At 41.5% G+C, this 21,959-nt stretch overlaps 1 protein-coding gene and 1 long non-coding RNA gene across 3 annotated transcripts in view; one reads left to right on the forward strand and one right to left on the reverse strand.

Annotated features, from left to right (window-relative positions):
• The window catches only part of LOC145436601 (L-rhamnose-binding lectin ELEL-1-like), a 119,924-nt gene that overhangs the window by 12,453 nt on the left and 85,512 nt on the right, over positions 1-21,959 (forward strand). Inside the window, exon 1 of one of the 2 annotated variants that reach the window (XM_080313991.1) lies at positions 6,483-6,494. The exons of the other annotated variant lie outside the window; for it this stretch is intronic. The gene's annotated coding sequence lies outside the window, so the exon portion shown is untranslated. Of the gene's footprint in view, positions 1-6,482; positions 6,495-21,959 lie in introns of those variants that run through there. 2 annotated transcript variants of the gene reach the window in all.
• The window catches only part of LOC145436620 (uncharacterized), a 251,531-nt gene that overhangs the window by 2,248 nt on the left and 227,324 nt on the right, over positions 1-21,959 (reverse strand). The gene's annotated exons all lie outside the window — the stretch shown is intronic.

The following is a 21,959-nucleotide window of genomic DNA, read 5'->3' on the forward strand; positions in this document are numbered from 1 at the left end:
TTACATGCCAACTCGAAAAAATAGCAACGCTCAAAAATTTAGAACAACCAACGGAATTTTGGCACAAACACGCCATCTACCTGACTGGAACCAAAATGAAATCCATCAACCCAAAATTATATAATAACAGCGAACCGCACTTATATCCCATCCCAAAAGACTGGAAGGATATTCTAAAGCTCGCGGAAAACTTGAAATGGGACGATGAAGAATGGAAAGACTCTTCACATAAAACATTATATCTATCGGTCAAAAACTCCAAAGAAATTAGACCAGAAATCAAGACTCGGAGCGGAAAAGACGTAAATTATGAAAAAATCCTCCAAACGAAAATGAAAGGAGAAAAACTAATAACTAATGAAGAGATGATAATCAATTATAGATCCGCGCTAGACGGATATATATTCGGGAACAAAAAATGGGGCAGAAACCTGCGTTTCGACAATTACAACAGGCCCCTGGACCTGAATTGTAAATTTTGCGATTCGACCAACGATAACGTAGCCCACATAATTTGGGATTGCAAATTCATAAAGAAAACAATCAAAGAACTCGAAACAGCGTTAAAAACTAAACTTTATGAAGACGCTATACTCTACAATGAAAACACAAAAAAAAACAGACTGGCTACTAATATCAATTATGAAAAAGGGTATAATTAAACACAAAATCGCACTAGACGTCGAGAACGTAAAAGTCGGAAAAGAAAATTTGACCAAGAAAACACTGGAACACTGGGGAGGACCAAAAGGAGAATCGAGACCCAGCCAGCAACCCTGCTCCGGGCCGAAGCTATATCAAAAATAGAGCAATATTTGATAAACCACACATAATGCAATCTTTAAACAATAAACAATGACTGCTTTGGGTTCCAAACGAAAGTTTGGTAAATCCGACAACGATCGACAGGGAAAAAGCGGGAAAAAGCCCTGCCGGGAAGGAGGGAGGGGCCGTTCAAAAACCCCCAGACCACGCGCCACCGGCGGGAAGCTTTTAACACATAAACGCAAATATACAACATCACACAACTCCAACCATTGGAGTAGTTGGTTGTACTAAGATACATGAACAACAACCATGCAGCCAACCATTGGTGTAGCTGATTGCACCAAGATACCTGAACAATATGTTCAAAAAATAAGAGCAAATAAATAAGAAGAAACCGTTAAACTCCTAAGTTAGAAAATACAAATAATAAAAAAATAAACAAAAAATGTGTAATAAAGACCCCGGCGGGAGGTAGCCCTATTCTCAGAGAGGGCTGCCAAACGCCGGCGGATACGGAGAGCCGTATAAAAAAAAAATACCTCTATGGCCACAGATAAGAGGAAACAGCGACCACGCTCGCTAGATGTGCAAATTCCAAGCAATATGCAGGGAAGCGAGGTATTCCAAGCCGTGCTTGCTTATGAACCGCTCAAGCCTCTGCTGAACAAGATAGACTCTATGTACTGAATAGGCTTCGAAACTTTCAACATCACAGTAAAAGACACACCGGATGCGCAGAAAATCAAAAACAATATACTCTCAGCGTGCCAACATGGCATACCAACAGCCAATGGCACCATGAGAGTCAAAGATGCAAGCGAACCACTAAAACTTATAAACATACGCGCTGTTCCAACAGAAGCGACGGACGCAGAAATCGCGATATTGTTAGCTCTCTACCAGTGCGGTAAAGTTATCAACGTAGTGAAAGTAAACCACAGCAAAACACAATACCACAACGGGTATAGAAAAGTACTCATCGCCAAATACGAACCAGGCAGGATTCCGCAATACCTAAAGATACGCGGCTACAGCTGTAAGGTTTTTCTCCCACCGGGAGAGCAAACGGTGGAAATATGCAACCAATGCCTACAGCATGGGCACATTGCAAGAAATTGCGATAATGAAAATCAAGTGCCTTCACTGCCAGCAAACAGGCCACAAAAGAATGGCTTGTCCGCAGCTGAAGGAAAGCTACCCTACGATTACAGAGCAACGCAATAAAATCACAGAAGCTCAAATACACAACACTCGTGAACAAAGTAACGCACAAATGCATGAAGTGCATGAAGAACATGTACAAATGCACGAAGAACACGTACAAATGCATGAAGAACAACAAGAAGAAGAAAAAACACACGAAATTGTCGACAATGACAATGTATACATAGTAAACACACCCGAAGAAGAAAACAAAGAAGAAAAACAAAGAAGAACAATACAATGATACCAGCGAAGGAGAAACCGATGAACACACTTCAGGTGACCTCCAAATAGAGGAGACACCGGAAAGTGACGGAAATAAAACTCCACACTCGGCAGGAGACTCAAATTGGGAAGACATTTCCCAGCACACAATTAGGGACAGTACGCAGATACCGACGCCAACTTCGCCACCGTTACAATCAAGGCGAAAAGCGCTGTCCGACCCAGCGCCATACAGAGTAAGCGCAGATGACCTAAAAAACCTGCAAGCGTCTCCTATCAAACGGACAAGGAGCGGCAGTTCGGACGAAAATCTCAAAGTCAAAATAAACAAAAATAGGCCAGTAGTTCCGCCAAAACCCGCAAGTAAGCTACGCAGGACAGGCGTGGCAGAACAGGACTTGAAAAACCTCTTCAAATCTTAAAATTCGGCGTCCCACCAACATACATAGTGTCTATAAACATAAACGGAATACAAGCGCACTGGAACAGCTTGCAAGTTTTCATAAAAACAAAAAAAGCCGACATCGTATGCGTCCAAGAGACGCATAAAGTCAAAAAGCACCAGCTCACAACCTGGGCAGCAACACAAGGCTACAAGCTGTTTCTGAATGCGCTTGACAAAGATGAAAAATGGGAACCACAAGACGAACAAGGGCCCAAACACTATCAGGGAACAGCAATCCTACTTAAGGAACGCTGGCTCCCTGACAACGCGAAAATACAACACGAGATCATCAACACACACCGCGCTCAGCAAGTAACCATTCAGCTAGAGCACGAAGAGTCGATGACAATCACTAATGTATATGCCCCATCATCAGGTTTGCAAAGGAAACTAGACTTCTACAAGGAATTGACAAATAAGCTAGAAGCTAGAACAACACGCACGAACATACTCAATCATCCTTGGTGATTTTAATATCGTCACAAAAGCGATAGACGTTGAACGCGCAGATACGTACACCGAAAGTCCGGCATCCACCGCCTGGAAACAGTATATAAAAGTACACAACGTCATAGATGTCTACCGATGGATCTTCCCAAACACAAAGATATACACATCAAACTCCCCTAAAGGCAAGAGAAGAATAGATAGAATTTACATAGGGAAAAACGTGATAGGCGACGTAAAAAGCATAAGCCTACCAAATCAACCCAATTTCGGACCACACACACTACGTAGAAATGCACCTGAAACAAAAACAGATGGAAAAACGGGGAAAAGGTAGCTGGAAGAACAACACAGCGCACCTAAACCAGCAAGAATACAAAGCCCTCATACGAAACGAAATCACAATGTTTGAACTAGAAAAACCATTCTACCCAAATATAGGACAATGGTGGGACGCCTTAAAGAACAAAATTAGAATAGCATCTATACAATACGGCATAGAGAAAAAACAAGCAGAAACGCAAGAAACAAACCAGAGAAAGAAACTACTACAGAACCAAAATTTAACAAATGAGATGAGAGATAAGCTAACCAGGGAACTGAAAACCCTGGAAAAGGCTAAGATAGACTTCCTGATGAACTCGGAATACAAAAACAACATGGAAGATCAAGAGAAACCGACAAAACAGTTTTATGACAAACTGAAAGTAAAACAAAAGGGAAAGAATATCACGGAGCTCACCGGTAACAACAATGAGCAAATTCGGGGGGAAAACAACATCCTTACGCACGCACAAAAATACTACCATAAACTTTGGGGCATCGCGCACAGCGCACCGAAGGAGAGCATTGACACCTTGGTCAAAGAGCTCGATAAACAAATCTCCCAGGAACAACAAAAACTTCAAGATCAAGTGATATCTGAGGAAGAAATAAAAGCAGCACTAGGCTCACAGAAGACGTCCACAACACCGGGACCAGATGGCCTTTCGCCAGAATTTTACACAGCCTTTTTTGAAACTCTTAAGAATAGTGCACTGTTGTATATTTCTGAGAGACTATGTTTCATCAACACACCAGGATCCTGGGGCAAATCACAAGTAACATTAATCCCCAAAAAAGGAGACACAAAACTCCTAGATAACTGGCGCCCTATATCATTATCGAATTGCGACTATAAGATAATGGCAAAAATCCTGGCCAACAGAATCAAAGAATCAATGCCGCATATAATAGGGCAAGCACAAAAATGTTCAGTCCCGGGCGCCAAATCTCGGACGTCCTAAGGAACGTGGCCGCAGCTAAAGACCTGGCACAACAAAGAGGAACACCCCTACTGATAAGTAATTTCGACCAGAAAAAAGCCTTTGACATGGTGTCACAAGAGACCCTCTTCGCCATCATGGAACACCTCAAGTTCGGGAAGAAGATCACTGACTTGATAAAACATGTGTATCAAAACTCGACCAGTAAAATTCTAATAAACGGGGCAATGACAGAAAAAATCAACATCAGAAGGGGCATCCGACAGGGATGCCCGCTAAGCACATACTTATACGTCTTAGCTGCAGAACCCCTAGCTGAAAGCATCCGGAAAAACAATCTCATAAATGGAATCAAACTCGGCAACAAAACAACTCAAATTCAACAATACGCGGATGACGTGACAATTATCACAACGAATTACAAATCCATAAAACAAGCCATAACAGAATTTGAAAAACTAAAACAAACCACAGGCCAAGAACTTAACTTAAATAAAACCGAAATTTTACAAATAAATTCACCGAGAGATGAAAACATCTACAAAAAACTAAGAAAACCCACCATTAAGGTGCTGGGACAGCAGATTGGCGAAAACCAAAACCACCTAAACTGGGACAAGGTGGTACAACGGGTACACCAATCGTGCGCCGATAACAACAAAAGAAAACTGACATGGTATGGAAAAAAGACGATTATCAACACCATAATCGCCCCAAAAATCCTATACCAGGCGAAAACCTGCCCCCCACACAAAAACATCATTGCCGAACTAAACAACATCATCTTCAAATTCATGTGGGCCCCAGAAAGAATAGAAGTCATCAGGCGAAACACCATTATGAGGGCCGTCAATGAGGGGGGATTCGACCTCCCACACATCGAGAGTAAAATTCAGGCTTGCCGACTGGAAAAAATCTTGGCAGCAATGGACGAACCGAACCAGTTCTGGCCTCACCATGCCATATACTGCCTTGGATCTAAAATCAAGTCCATAAACCCTGACCTACAGAACATCAGAGGCCCCAAAAGAGACCTCCTCAATGAGGAGTGGAGAGAGCTTCTGAACATTAGAGAACTCTTAGGCTGGACGCGAGAACAATGGGGAGAGGCCACGCAAAAACAACTACACAGAGCCCTCAGAGATAAAAACACGAGTGTCAACCCAGACACCCCCCAGGCCCAATGGTCCAAACTACTATACGACCAGCCTGGGGAGGAACAACTCATAAAAAACAACGAAAAAATAGCAGGCTATAGAGCCGCGCACGAGGGCCACCTCTTTGGGGCAACTCGTAAAGAACTAAACATACTCACCACCAGCACAGGCGGAACGGCAAGGCTGCACTGCAGACAGTGTGGACACCCCAACGAGACCACTGCCCACATCTTGTGGGAATGCAGCGCAGCCAAACCAATCCTCAGCCTCCTCGAAAATCTCTTGCGTAAGAACGGAAAGAAAACACCACTACAGAGAGACAATATACTCTATGCGAAACCTACTGAAACTAACCAAAAACAATCAAAATTCATAACCACATTGTACAAAACTCAAATGCTCAAACATCGACTCGTATTAGATCGAACCAACCAAAATGAATACGACAAAGCCAATCTGACCAAAAACATATACAACAGAATCACAACAACAGCAAAAAAGAGGCTTGCAAACAAAACTTTCCTCTGTGGTGAGCTTCAAAACCTAAACAACAAGATTTTAGAGGAATTATCTTAAAACCCCTGATCAAGATGGGTTCCAAACGAAGGTTTGGTTAATCCATCAACGATCTAAAAGGGGAAAAAAGGCTAAAATCCTTTCAATAGAGTGGGGAGGGGCCGACCCAAAAACTCGGACCTGCTCGCGACAGGTGAGCTGCTTCTTAGCCACAAGCAGAAAAAGCAAAACCTACCCACTCCACAAATTGGAGTAGTTGGTTGTGGTAAGGTAAAAATTTATATTTAATTTAAAAACCAGTTACCTTAGTTAAAAATAATATGTAATAAAAATCCTGACCTGGAAGCGACCCTACATCTAAGAGAGGGTCGAACAAAGGCAGCGAATACGGAGAGCCGCAAAAAAAATGTATCTTTTTTGACATTTTTGAAAGTGTCCTCGGTCCTTGGAGTATTCGGTTGTATTAAGGTAGCAACCGGCGTAAGTATACTAACTAAGATTTAAATACTGTTCCGGAGCCGCTGAGGCAACCTAGTGTAGTAATTACCGTAAACCTTAGGTTAATTTCTAGATTTACCTAGGCTACTTACTCATTTCTTTCTTCAATCTTTTCGTCGCCGCTGGACTTCCGTTTCACCTTCGAGTCTTCTGCAGACTCATCACCTCTCCCTCCTGAGACTTGACTGCTCTTTGTGGTCAGGTCTCAAGGAGTCTGTTTCTACCTCCACTAGAGCTTGACTCGTCTTCGTGAGTCAACTCTAGTCGGAGTCTTTTCTCTTCAGGTTCTGACTCGACCGCGTGAGTCAGAACTTGTCGAGTCTTTTCTTTAGAGACTTGACTCTCTCGAGTCAAGTCTCTACTTTCTCTCCCTCTCGCGTCTCTCCCTTGCGACGACGAGAGCCTTTAACCCTAGGTCAATTCGATTGTCTGACGTCAGTCGCCAGACATCGAACGATCCTTGCGCGTCTGGAAACGCCTTGCGAAACCGCGGTATCGACTTCTCGCTTGTCTGGAAACGCCTCGCTTTGAGTTGCATTACAAGACAAAAACGCCACAATATGGCCTATTCAAACGCAATAAAAGGACGTGAATACCAGCGTATTACCTATGGACACAGGCCGAGATCACTCGATGTAATGACGCCTTTCGGCTGTCAAACAAGCGAGGTGATAGACGCCATTATCACAGATCCCAGACTTGAGCAATATAAAGAACATATATCATCAATATACCAAATTGGGAGAACAACATACAACCTAACATTCCATCAACAAGCAGACACAGAATCAATTCGCGAAAGGTTCTTGGAAACAACGCACCTTGGAATACTTACAACAAATGGAATGATTTACTTCCAGAAGCCGAGGCCGCCTGCAGCACAGGTTAACATTAGAGCTGTACCCACGGAAGTGGAGGAAGTTGAAATACGCCACAAAATAGCTCAATATCAATGCGGCACGGTACAAGGAGTAAAACTAATATACCATAAAGGAACCGACATACACAACGGGTATCGGCGGATAACCATAGAAGGCTACACACCCTGAAAACTTCCACCCTTCATATATCTAGGCCAAGCCCCGTGCAAGGTCTATCCCCCGAATAACGAAGGGAACGAGACATGCTACAAATGTCTACAGAGAGGACATACTGCGAGCCAGTGTCCAAACCAAACAGCGTGCTTCCTGTGCAAACAGACAGGACATAGACGTGATCAATGTCCAACAAAAACTGATGAACAAATACCTTCAGGTCAGCGTAGAATACTAAAGGTCGATGAACACTTAACATCTGTCGAAATGGAGAGCCAGACCAACCTGATTTGAGTGAAAACGAAGAAAAAAGCCCAACCTTTGTAGCGAGTGAGGCAGAGGTTGAGGAGACAGCCGAACAAGAAGACAAAGATGACAGCGAAGAAGAAGAAACAGCAGAAGACTACTTCAACTTAGAACAACAACCACAAGCAGACAGCGAACTAGACAACAGTAATCGAAAGATCAGACAACGAAAGCAAATCGGAAGATGAACTACAAATAATCACAAGTGATGATGAGACAGACGCAAACAGGGCTAAACAAAACCACAAGCGGTAGCCCGCCAAAACGTACATTAAACAGAGACAGATCCAACCAAACATCGATACTGCGACAAAGATTTGAGATTAGTAGCTTCACAGAAAAAGAGTTCTTTGGCCAAACACAATGCTCGCCAAACAAAAGAAGCAAGGACGTTCGTAGTCCAACATCGCCAACGGCAGGCACAGCCAGACGAAAGCTGGCAAAGCCAAACCGCAGCGATGAGAAATAGAAATGTGCCCTAAAGCGAACAAGTCTCCCCTCACCCCAAGGAAAAATGGATTTTGATCTAGATATAATTTCTTTGAACGTAAATGGAATGTCTACCCACTGGCATAAAATTAAAAGTCTCATAAAAACAGAAAAACATACAAATATCGTATAAAAACAGAAAAACATATCGTATGTCTCACGGAAACCCACAGGGTAGACACTCAAAGAGTCCAAAAATGGGCAAACCAAAACAACTTCTCATACTACGCGAACCATATAGACCTGAAACAAAAATGGGTAGACCTGAAACAAAAATGGGTAGACACAGTAGAAGGGAAGAAGTTATACTACAGAGGAACTGCGATTCTAGTCAAAAAAGACCTAGAAAAGCAATACGACCTGGCACACAAGATAATTAGAAAAGACAGGGTGCAACTACTAACCTTCGGAGAGGAAACAAACCTCTATAACATCTACGGCCCACCCGACGTAGGGAAGAACCAAACAGAGCTATACCAAGAACTTATAAACGAAATTGAAAGGAAACCGAATGATGCTATCATCTGTGGAGACTACAACATCGTCACCGATAGAATGGATGTGAAAAACGACACAAACTTTACTATGACCCCAGCCGCTAAGATCTGGAAATTCTTCACCGATATCTATAAAATCAGGGACATCTGGAGGTGGGGGAATCCGAAAACAAGGCTGTACACAGTAATAAAACACAAACAATCTAGAAGAGTCGATAACATCTATGTATCAGAAAGATTCCTTAGCCGAGTTAAGTCATGCGAACACAAACTAAACTTCGTCTCTGACCACATCTTCTTACAAAAGATACATATAAGAATGAAACCAAGGCAGAGCAGATGGGGCAAGGGAATCTGGAAAAACGACACCAGAGAATACGCAGATGATAGTCTACGGAAACAGATAGAAAACCTACACGAAAGATGTGTCCAAGACAAACCAATCTTTGATGACATCTATGAATGGTGGGATCAGTACAAAAAAGAAATGGGGAGACTAATAAGCACAAACGAAAGGCACAAAAGAATCGCGGCAAATAAAGAAAAACAAGCGATACAAGAAAACATAGCAAAAACCTTACAAAACACCAGTGAGGACCAAAACACATACGAAGAAGCAAAAAAACTCAAAAAAACAGAAGAAGAAAACATAAGATACCAATGCATACTGCACAAGTTGCATGACATCGAAGAGAATGAAAAACCCACCAAGTACTTTTACGATAAACTAAAGCAACGCAAAGAAAGTAAAATCTTCACAACTTTAGTGAACGAATCGGGAGTAGAAACACAAAATAATATAGAAACTATGCGCGCAGTGGAAGAATTCTATAAAAACCTGTGAGGGAAGTCAAAGCAAGAGGACTCCAAGCTGCAAGACGACTACTTAGAAAACATAAGTGATCTTCACATAAGTGAAGAAGAAAGAGCTCAGCTGGAAAGCCAAATAGACGAGGCAGAAGTCCGACACGCGATCCAAAACATGGAGAATAGAAAGACTCCCGGCTCTGACGGACCGTCCAAAGAATATTATGCGACATATTGGAACATTCTTAAAGGTCAACTATATCGACCAAAACAACTTTTGCTCATTTTGTAGAGTTTTTTATGCTGATTCCAATAATATACATCCTAACTTCTAAAATTACGTATTTTCTGAGATATCGCAGTGCAAACTGCCGACCTCTCAGAAACGGCTGTAAAATCAGCAACCGTGTCGATGACGCACTACCATGAGGATTTTGCCGATACATGGAACACTGAATGGGATGTCTAAGTCAATCGTTGGTTGTTGTCTTCGCCTAAATTACCTGATGCTGCGTTGTTTTGATTCGTCATGCCCGACTGGACTATTCAATCTTCATTTTATGGTTCTTTAGGTTCTTATAATTTGCGAAGGCTTGTGTAGAGGAAGTACAGAAGCCAACGTGCAAGGCAAGCAGTTCTGTTTCCATCTCATGTATTGATCCCATGGAAACGCCACCTCGGTAAGGACGAGGACGGCTAGCTGCCCCGCACTTCAATGAAAACAGATGCAGAGAGCAGAAGAAATGCAAGTCCGGAAAGTCCCTTTTGCAGCCCAATATAAGGAAGGCTGCTGTGCTCACCGATGTACAGTGTTTTTCAATGAGCTGCTGTAGTGAGAGTAGGAGCACTTTGCCATCACACTTTCTCTACCGCAAAGGATGCTGTACAATGGTGAAGAACGACTTCTGGAGGCACATCTGTCATTCAATCGTTGACCACGAGGTGTGGCCAGAACCCCCTCCCCTTGCTGCTGCACGTGCAAGATTGCAACGAGATCAAGCCATACATCACGATGATGCCGTGTCAGGGTAGGTAATTATTATTTCAACCTCACTTTTCCCAACAAATTCAGAGTTTTGTAACTACGAACAACCACCCCTGATCTAGGCTTACATAAAAAACTCTTGTCTTGCTGCTGGCTTTCACATAGACATTGAACCGGTGTTACAATAAAAATAAAGTAAATGGAGTGTTAGTGAGTGTATATGATTGAATTTCTGCTTTAAATTATTATTTCAGAAACATTGACAATCCTGGCCTAGGGCATCATGCTGGAGCATAACATCAAAAAAAAGAAAATTCGCCGAAGAATCCTGGGAAATTCACTTATTCACAGAGATTTATTGAGATAATTTCCTTCTATATTATAATTTTTGCGATTCTGTATTTATTAGAACCCAATAAAAGCTTTCGACTTTTCTGTATGTATTAGAATCCAGTAAAAGCTTTTGAGTAAAGCCATTTTATTACATACAAAGATAAAGTGGAAGTAGCAGTCTGTGAGAACTGATCAGCGATGTCGGAATACTTCGGATCCAGTTGATGCGGCGAAGCTGAATTCCTTTGAGTGAATCTAGTCTGGTCTAGCGTCTCTGAAAAGTCAATATGTATTAGTTATATGCATCGTTCTTCAAGCTTAGATCGTCAGCATACCGCACAATCTTACATGCATGCGTTACAATAATTGTTTTAGACGCGCAAGTCCAATCATTTGACCAAACGGTACGGTACTTTCGTCGTCCAGTAATGCCTGATTGTATATACCATTCAATGGCTTACCTATATACGAGAATTCCTCAATAGCGTCGGAATCAGATTTACTAGACACCGTGTAGCTATCAGTTCAGTCCACAGCTTCAGAGGTTGACATTATCCCACTTCAATACATACACCACAGCCGCAGCATCAGAAATCCTCATGGTAGTACGTCATCGACATGCTTCATTGATTTTACTACCGTTTTCGTCTGTGGTGGCATTTTGCGACTTTCGCTGCTCGATATCTCAGAAAATACGTAATTTTAGAAAGTATGGTGTATATTTTTGGAATCAGCATGTAAAACTCTACTGAATGAGCCAAAGTTGTTTCGGTCGATATAGTTGACCTTTAAAAAAGAACTGACGGAGGTTATCAATAATGCTTATATGTTTGGTGGATTATGTAAATCATGGACAACGGGTATTACAACATTACTATACAAAAAAGGAGAACCAAAGAAATTAAAAAACTGGCGGCCAATAACTCTCTTGAACACAGACTATAAAAATACTAACCGGAATCATATCGAACAGGCTAAAACCCATCTTACCAAACCTTATCCACCACACACAAAAATGTGCTATAAAAGAACGGCAGATAACCGACGTCCTAAGAAATACCCATGCGGTAATAGAATATGCCCAAGAAAAACAAAGAACTCCTGGTCATGAACTTGGACCAGGAAAAGGCATTTGATAGGATTCATCACGAATACCTCTTCAAAATCTTGGGGGTATATCAACTACCCAACAACCTGACACGCATAATACGAGAAATCTATGAAAACGCCTCCAGCAAGATCCAAGTCAATGGAGCACTCACAAACCATATAAAAATAGAACGTGGAATCAGACAGGGGTGTCCGCTGAGTATGTCGCTCTACGCCAGAGGTCTCAAACTCAAATGTGCTCGCGGGCCAGTTTTCCAGTTTTGACGACGCCGCGGGCCGCAGCATTTATAGGGGTATTCTATGTCTTTCCAAGTAGACCTTATTTGGCGGGAATGAATTGTCCTGTGGAAAGTAAGCCGATCAAGCAGACTGCCAGTAAACACACATCGTCAAAATCACAAATGTGATTTACTCTTGTTTCAATTTAGGCCTGGCACGAAAAGAATCATCACATCTTTAACTTTTTGAATATAATTGATGTTGTATACTTGATATATAATTATAAGATATAGACATCATGAGCAGACAAATGTATGATGCCATTATAAAAGCTATCGGGTTATAATTTTGCAGTTTCTATGAATATTTTTAATTTAACAGATTGATAATAGACTGATCTGAAATTAAAACATTTTTAGGTTGGGCGTTGTAATTCCGATGGGATATAGGATTCGGGTATACTTCTGATAAATAGGCTATTAATCTCATGGCCAAATATCTTCAAATATAGGAGCAGAAAAAAATATAAATATAATATAAATATGTTAATAACTGTGTCCTAGTGATTGAAATGTCCGAACGCCGAACGGCCCATTGTTGTTACATCGTTGGAGCGTACCACTTGGGTACTCGGTACCTTTAAGTGGCCTTAATAACATGGTTTAGCGACCAAAGATGTAACTAACAGATTGCCAATGGTTGCCATAAATACTTGCTTAGTTAGCGAAATACCAAGCTGCGACCTTCTGATCTATTACCATTCCCCTGATACGCGATTATAGTTGGTTGCGTCCATGCTTCTAATAAATTCACGGCATTCCGAGTAACTCCCAGTCCACTCGAGTCTCATTTTCATTTTGCCATCGAGTTAGCCCGAGTGTGAGTAATTCTAAGAAAGGTCGCGTCTAAGTCCAACTCACAAATTTAAGTCACGAATCGTCTAAGGGTCAGGTTTTGTCATCATGAATTGGAAACGTGGCGAAATAGTGAATCTTCCACTGCATGGTAGCGTTTACAATTGATGTGATAGTCAAGTTTGATCAATAGTTTCAGGCTTTCGTGGCAATTTAAGAGGGAATTTTCACTTTATAACCTGAAAAGATATATGTGACACTGATATATTGCAAATTATTAAAAATCTAAAATGTCATCGCGGGCCGCACAAAATGCTCTGGCGGGCCGCATGCGGCCCGCGGGCCGCGTGTTTGAGACCTCTGCTCTACGCCATCAGCAGTGACCCCCTGTCAAGAAAAATCGAAAACGACAAAAAAAATAAAGCCATTTAACATCGGCAAAACGAAAATCAAAATTCAGCAATACGCTGACGATATAACCTGTTACCTAACCTGCGAAAAGGACGTAAAACAAATATTAGGTGAATTTGGCAAATTCGAACGCGCAACGGGACAAAGACTAAACACCGGAAAAACCGAGATACTACATATTAACCCGATAAAACATCGAACTCGAATCCCGGAACTGGAAAGCAAAAAAAAGATATGATAAAAATACTCGGACAATATTACGGTAAAAATCAAAATAAAGAAACCTGGAAAGAGAGAATAGCCAAATTAAAACGTATTTTTTACGCCTACCGGAACAGGAATTTGACATGGACAGGGAAACTTACCATCCTAAACTCCCTCGCGTCAAGTCAGATATTGTACAATGCCAGAGTAATAACACCGCTCAAAGAGCACATCAAAAACATCGAAAAACTATATTTCGAATTTCTGTGGCATCCACAGAAAATGGAATGTATCGCGAGGAAAACGCTCATTGCAAACAAAGAAAAAGGCGGGATCGGATTCCCTGATGTAATAGGGAAAATCCAAACCTGCCAAGCAGAAAAAATTGCAATTCTAAAAAACCTTGATACCCCAACAGAAATATGGCACAAACATGCCATCTATGAACTTGGTACCAAACTTAAAGGGATTAACAGTAAATTATATAACAACTCAGAAGCACATAAATACCCGACACCCAAAAATTGGATACTGGAACTGACGGAAGAAGAATGGGGGGAAATAACACACAAAAAATTGTACACAAAAATCAAAAAAACTGAGTGAAAATAACCCAACTATTAGATTAGAAAACGGTACCGAGGCAAAATGGTCAAAAATCTGGAAAACGAAATACAAGGGCCAAACCGTCATCACGAAGAATTGGAAATAAACTACAGAATTGCAATAGAAGGGTACATATTTGGTGAAAAAAAAGCGAAATAGAAATATGACGCACACCAAATATAACAAACCGCTGCTATTAAACTGTAAATTTTGCGGAGCAAAAAATGATAATGCAAAACACCTGATCACGGAATGTACATATATAAAAAAGATCATAAAAAATATAGAATGTGCACTACAAATCACGCTCTCCAATGACGCGAATTTGTATAACAATGAAAAAAATAAAATCAACTGGATATTAACATCCATCCTAAAGAGGAAAATCATAATAAACACAAAAATATCGCTCGATATTAATAACGAAAGAGTAGACCGAGAAGACATCGAAAGGAAAACTCTCAAAATAATGAAAAAGAGATTAGAGAGAATAACACCGAACCCAGAAACACTCGAATGGGTGGAAAAAATAGCACTATATTTGGAAGAGACACAATAAAATCAGCAGGAAATCTCAAGACAGAAAAAAAAATGAGAATAAAATACAGGGTCCCAGACGCAAGCTGGGTCAACCCAACGAAAAATAAAAGGAAAAAAGTGACGAAAAACTCTTCAGGAGAGAGGGGAGGGGCCGTCAAAGAACCTCCCAACCACTCGCACCCAGCGGTTGGCTTTTGATCCACAAACTAAAATATGAAAATAATAAAAAATCGTTTACATTGGAGTAGTTGGTTGTACTAAGGTATACACCATCTAGAAACAAGAATACGCAAATAAGAGACAAAACAAGAAGAAACCGTTAAAAATTACGTTCATAAACTGTTTAAAAATCCCTGAGTTAGAAAAAAAAAAAAAAACTATAAAAATAAACAAAATGTGTAATAAAGAAAGACCCCGGGCGCGAGGCAGCCCTATTTTGAGAGAGGGCTGCCAAACGCCGGCGGATACGGGGAGCCGTAAAAAAAAAAAAAATATGGAACGAGAATTGGAATATGGAACAATGCAAGTATGGTATGGAATGGAAGATTTTAATCTATGGTATGGAACGACATTTCCATACTTCCATACATTGGTGCTTTATACATTTTATCGTGATCTGTGCAAGCTTCATGAAGCGTACGTTGTTCGTTGTTCACGGAATACGATCGTCGATCTCTTTTGTTATGTGTGAACGTGAACTATTGAACACTGTGTAGGAGCAGATACACGCTTGTGCAAAGGTTTTAGGAGCACTTGGAATGACTTGATTATGTGATGTAATAATGACAGCAGTAGTAAAGTTGATCCGATATTCTCTCGAGTCGAGAGACACGACGTCTCCGAGTAGAGTCTGTCATGTGACACAATAATTGGTAATGTAGGCTACTCCAACTACCTCATTCCTTAAGTGACGACAGCTTACAAACAATGATGATGCAACGAACTAAATGCTCAATGTGATTGATGATTACATTTCTTCCGAAACATTGTCCGCACATCTATACTATTTATATACCAAATATATCTTATTGGTCATATTTCAAACGATCTCGCATTAGGATTATAGATCAGGGAGTGGGGTGGATGTAAGTTTGGAATTCTCGCCACGCTAACCCCGACCAAATACTGTACTAATAATCATGCAGATTGCCTGCAGCTGGGATATTTTATGGGTGTGCCTAAACTATAAATTATTTTGCGAGTATTTACTTCAAACTTGCATGTGCCTCATGCCAATGTACCGGAAATGAGATGATATGCATGGAGCAGGGGGCGGGCAACTTCTCCAGTCGGCGGGCCGGAAATATGGAAATTAGGTACTTGGCGGGCCGGAATGCTGAATGGATAAATTATTCGCCCATGTATACAAGGAATAAATCGTATTTAATGAATGTATTTTATCGACAGCAATGTCACTTCAAAGCCATTTCTCGCCGATAATGACTACAAGGTTGATTTGAGAATAGCATTGCCATACAGGCACCGCCGTGTCTGCTTCTTTCTGATCAAATAACTCACGGTGCAATCCTTAATTAAGATTTCAAAGCGTTTGATAAGCCCGGTACCAAAAATTTACCAAGAATAAATTCATTAGGGTTCAGCACATCGTAAATGCCGATAATGCAAGTCTTCTCGCTTCGACGAACTTACGCGTAACCTCCACTATCGCACGCTGCACAGTGCGCACACCTATATAATTACAGTCACTAAAATTTTACGTTTAGGCAAGTGATTATGTAAGACGGGAAACTGTCCGCGGGCCGGAAAAAATCTTGTTTCGGGCCGCATCCGGCCCGCCGGCCGTAGGTTGCAGGCCCCTTTTATGGACAGTACTAGATAACAATCTGCTCACTATCTCATTTTGCTCGCGGAAGCAGTAGAGTAGACGTACACGGCACCTCACCACCGTGAACTAAACCTCACCAAAACAGACTCTATAAAACTATTACCAGTACTTAGATTCGCATTAGATTCGCTAGTTTAACCAATAATGACATCCGAAATATCAATAATATAGGTGCTATAAAAGGTACTATACTTATGATATTGAAGTATTTGAAAGTATGGAATGTATGGAAAGTATGGTATGGAACAATGTTGGTATGGTATGGAAAATTGCAAGTAAGGTATGGAGATAGTAAGGCAAGTATGGAGTATGGAAAATTCTCGTTCCATACCATACCATACCATGGGTTCATGTGCCGTGTTGATTACTATATAAATATGTGGTCTATGTACTCTCTCTATCTCTCTCTCTCTATATATATATATATATATATAAACTTCTATGAGAATACACCTTTGCATATTCGCAGAGCGCACACGAGTGACAACTGTACCTGATACTGCATCTGCTACTACTGTCTGCCTCTAAACGTGGGATACATCCACATTCCGCATGCGCGGCCTTGGTCACGGACCAATTGTGCAATTATCAATCACGGACTCCGCGGCAAATTAGCAACCGGCTAATCTGTATGAACAACACCCTTGCGCACGTTAACCGCTGTTCTTGGTTACAGTCGAATCTCGTTTTGCAGTGATATTTTTGCAACATATCGGAACAGCCCAGATCGCACATTCATCTGGGCGCGGTTGATGAACAAAATATATCGTATTCGTGCCCGTCCGGTCTATTTTCATAGTCCTTTATCAATTTTAGGATGTCAAATGATCGTCTTATGTTGCGTAGAAACCTAGACACCTTGTATCGATGCTATGCATATAATATATAGTCGACTATCATCATTTAATAGCCCTCGACAGTTTTCTTTGTATGCACTTCAAATTTATTTATGGTATGGTATGGTATGGAACGAAATTCCGGTATGGAATATGGGGTGCAAGCAGCACCGTAACTGCCGCACCCCAAACCCCCCAATTGGGGGGGCCCGAGCTCGAAGGGGGCCCCAAATTATTTCGTGAATTAGCATAAATTCTAGAGTATTTTTTGAAAATTTATGCAATTTTTTCCAAAATTTTTCGCGCAGTGCGCGATTTGAAGTTGCCAAATATCTTGATTATTTGGTACTCTTCCCCCAAGAAAAAACACGCAAGATTTATAGAAATGGACATATCGGCGTTGGCCATTAATACGCCACTACGCACCAAGATATATAACGATTTAGGACTTATTACATGCGACTCCCAAGAAGTGTGCCAGAACGATCGGCAGCGCGAAAACCTTGGCCGAAACAGACTGCCCTTACGCAGACCGAAAACTTCGTTATATATACAAAATAATAGGTTTAATTGTCCATAGGCGCTTAGATGACTGGCGCCATATGTTGCTTCCTGTCTTGGCAATCTGAACCTCAGAAGACAAATACCATCCAGCAGGAAAAAAATATATGCCTGTGAAGAAATACCAATTTGAAATCGTGTGCGTCTTTTAGTTTAGTACGTTTGAGCGATTCTATATTTTTGATATAGCAGACAGGAGGTCACGAAATAAAATCATGTAACGCAGTCATACCAACGGGTCCGGCCGCCCGAAGATGTTTAATTATTATTTACGGGCCCTACAGTTTCCGGTAAATCTGATAACGTGAGCAGAGAGGACAAGATATTGATAGCAATATATTTGCAATTCCCGATCTTATTGACCGATTGTATCATGAATTATCGAAAATTTTCGCGCTTCGAGCTGGCTCACTAAACAGTGCAGCTAAGTTCGTGGCAAAAGCGAACACTGTGATGAGGGGGCCGGTTTATCACCCTATGAGACCCCCAAACCCAAGTTTTTGTGGGGGGGGGGGGGCGAGGCTGACAAAGTGCTGTTTCGTTCCTGCCAACGGGTATGCGCCCGAAGATGTCTAATTATTATTGGGCGGTCCTACGTTTTAAAACATACCTCGCTCAGCTCTACCGGTAAATCTGATTACGTGAGCAGGGAGAGGATCAAAATTGATAGCAATATATATGTAATTCCCGATCATATTGCCTGAATGTTCTATTCATACTTCCAAACTTTTCCATTCTTTGTCAGTTTTGCCAGAATCATGGCAGTGATCTTACTTTCGATTTGTCAAATTGATTGGATACCTCAAAAAATCGCTCACTGAGTGCACGCGGGTCATACTAGTCGTCGGTCACCGGTCCCAGACGTATACACCTAATATAATGCCTCGAGTCGGGTCTGCACGACCGTGTACCTGCGTCCATGTTGATACCAATTCGTCACTGGGTAGCATTAACTTATTGTCGGGTTGTTCGCAAATCGCGATGTCAGCACGTCACCATCCACACATAACAATACCGGTGTTTGTACGATTCAATCATTTGCATGCATGAATATACAATTATACATGCGTTGTATAACTATAACAATCAATGACTTACCGATCGGTATACTCCTTCTCCATTAACAGTATATCATCCAAGTACACAACGGTACAATAATTTTCGACTGTCTTTGTAATCCGACAAAGAAGCATTAGATCAGGCGTAATGCATGCGTTACAAATCTGAGCAGATACGTTCGTTATGTTATCATGAACATTTACCACGACCTATCCACACACCGTGGTGTTACAACAACATCAACGCCGACCAGGTTATCTTCCTAATAAATACATGCGTATATCCGTTCTAATGCACAACAAATTTGTTGTGTTTTAAATCGAAAGGAGATATTCGTATCAGACAATAACGATAGTTACGTCACGAATATTCAGCATATGTATCGGTTACGTCGTCTAATATACATAGTGAAAGGGCCACGCCTATCACTGCACTACCAACTAGTAGAAGTAGACCAACATTCAAGTCAATACAGTTGTCGATGATACCGGCGATACTACATGACGTAATAGACGTGGTTACACCTAGCGCTCGTGCACATAGTCGACATCATCATGGGCGTGTATACAGGCGGTTATTATTACTATTGCTTGCGACTGTTTCTGTTGATTGCGACTGTTTCTGTGCAAGTGCGCAAACTACGTAAGGAAAACCATTCATAATAATTATGCTCGCATTGAATGACGACAGCTTACCGTCTGTTCAGGGCCCGTTTGCACCATCGAAAAGTCATCATTGAAGTTATTTTTTATTTATATAGATCATTCGATAATATGATGCTCTTGCTGTCGAGATCGGTGTATGACCAGTATAATCCAGGTCGTACCATCAATTTGCTCGACCCGGTAACTGTAGCCCGTGTCGTCTGAAAGGAACATGAGGTAACGTAACCATTTGGTCCTGACTATAATTGTATGCTCCAATGCGACGTACCATACTCGCCTGTATCATCCGCCACTCCACTGGTTTCTCCTTCGTCGGACACGGGTTCAACGCTGCAATGTATTGGTGGTAGTCGACGCCATTATAAATGTTATCGTATAATAAATGCTCACAATTTGTATTCGGCATGTTCGGCTTCGCCCGCTTGAAGTTGTGTATCCCAACTAAACGCACCACCGTTTTTTTTATAACACCGTGTAGGACAGTTAAGCGATATACTGTGTGTACAAACCTGCGTGTTTCTACAGTAGAGATTCCCATATCGACTGAGGAGTCGTCCCTCATCGAGCTGTAACATAACATTATGCCTATCATTATCCATGATAGCTGCATATTATACCAACTCAACACACACCAATGGCGTGTCTATACAAGTACTATACAAAGCAGCACTTACTCCTCATCAGTACGGCTGTGGTAGTCGCCGTCCGTGGCCGCATCTTGGACAGGGTCCACGCATTCTTCGGTCCGCTCACGTATTTCAGGAATACCGGCGTATTCGTCCATCTCACGTATTTCAGGAATACCGGCGTATTCGTCCATCTCACGTATTTCAGGAATACCGACGTATTCTTCCATCTTTTTCCGTAAATGGCACAGCCGCTCCACTTGAACATTAGTAATCAACGTCGGAACTGGCAGTGGCTTGACCACTGTGACGACATAGCGCTCTCGTACCGGACGTGGTGGCATTAGCCTGATGAAGTGTTTGCGGCTCCCGTATTGGTCGTGCGTATAAAGTAAAAACTGCTGCTTTTTCCGTATGAACGTACAGTGCATGGCTAGTGGGACATTGCATATATTGACATTTTGAAAACCTGCGAGTGTCGCTGTCCTATCTGTCGCGTTATTATCTTGGACCGGATTCGTCACTGGTCGTCCTTGGAATCAACATTATCACAATTAGCATAAACGTTTTGTGTTACCAGCTATGGACAGCGAATTCTCACGTGCCATTATGCAATTTATATTAAGAAAAACCTTCGGAAAACTTATGCTTGCATTGACATGCGTTACATTCTGCATTGTGTTAGGCACCCCTTTGTACTATCAAACAGTCGTCGCGTTTCATTCCACAAGCTTTAATACTGAATAGTCGTGAAGCACGGAATAATTACATAATAATGAATCTTATTTTCAGGGTGGCGTCGGCTTAGGATACCGGCGGAATATAAATTTGAGTCGGGTAAGGCAATCGATTTTCTCGACTCAATACTGGTCGTCTTCATTCACTCCTGAAAGCAACATGAGGTAACCATTTGATATTTACTACAATTATGTTCCACTACGACGTACCATTATTATCTGTATCCGCCGCTACGGTAAGGGGCATATCTTCCGATTGCTGTACTTTCTCGGTGACTGGATCGTTTTCATAGTGAGCGCTGAAAATGTATGGGTCTGAATACGCGAGACGACGACATTATAAATGTAAGCGCTTAATAAATGCTCACAACTCGTCTCCGGCACGGTCGCTGTCGCTCTTTAATGGCGATGTGAGCTGCGGGTACCAACTAAACGCAATATGTTTTTGATGAATACCGTGTATATATATACGACGGTTAAGCGACAGAGTATGTGCACAAACTAGCGTGTTTCTCTGTTATTGAATTCTCGTTCACATTCGGCCGAGGAGTCGTCATTGGTCGAGCTTAACAATGAAATTATTCAGATTATAATACATTATAGTTAACTATTACAACAACTCTATACATAACATTGGTACTTATATACAAGTACTATACAAAAGTATCACTTACCATGCAGTATCCGTGGTAGGTTCACTGTCCGTGGCT

Source organism: Botryllus schlosseri, chromosome 3 (assembly GCF_051294905.1).
Source record: "Botryllus schlosseri isolate E-star chromosome 3, Bs_hap1, whole genome shotgun sequence".
Classification (NCBI taxonomy): Eukaryota; Metazoa; Chordata; class Ascidiacea; order Stolidobranchia; family Styelidae; genus Botryllus; species Botryllus schlosseri.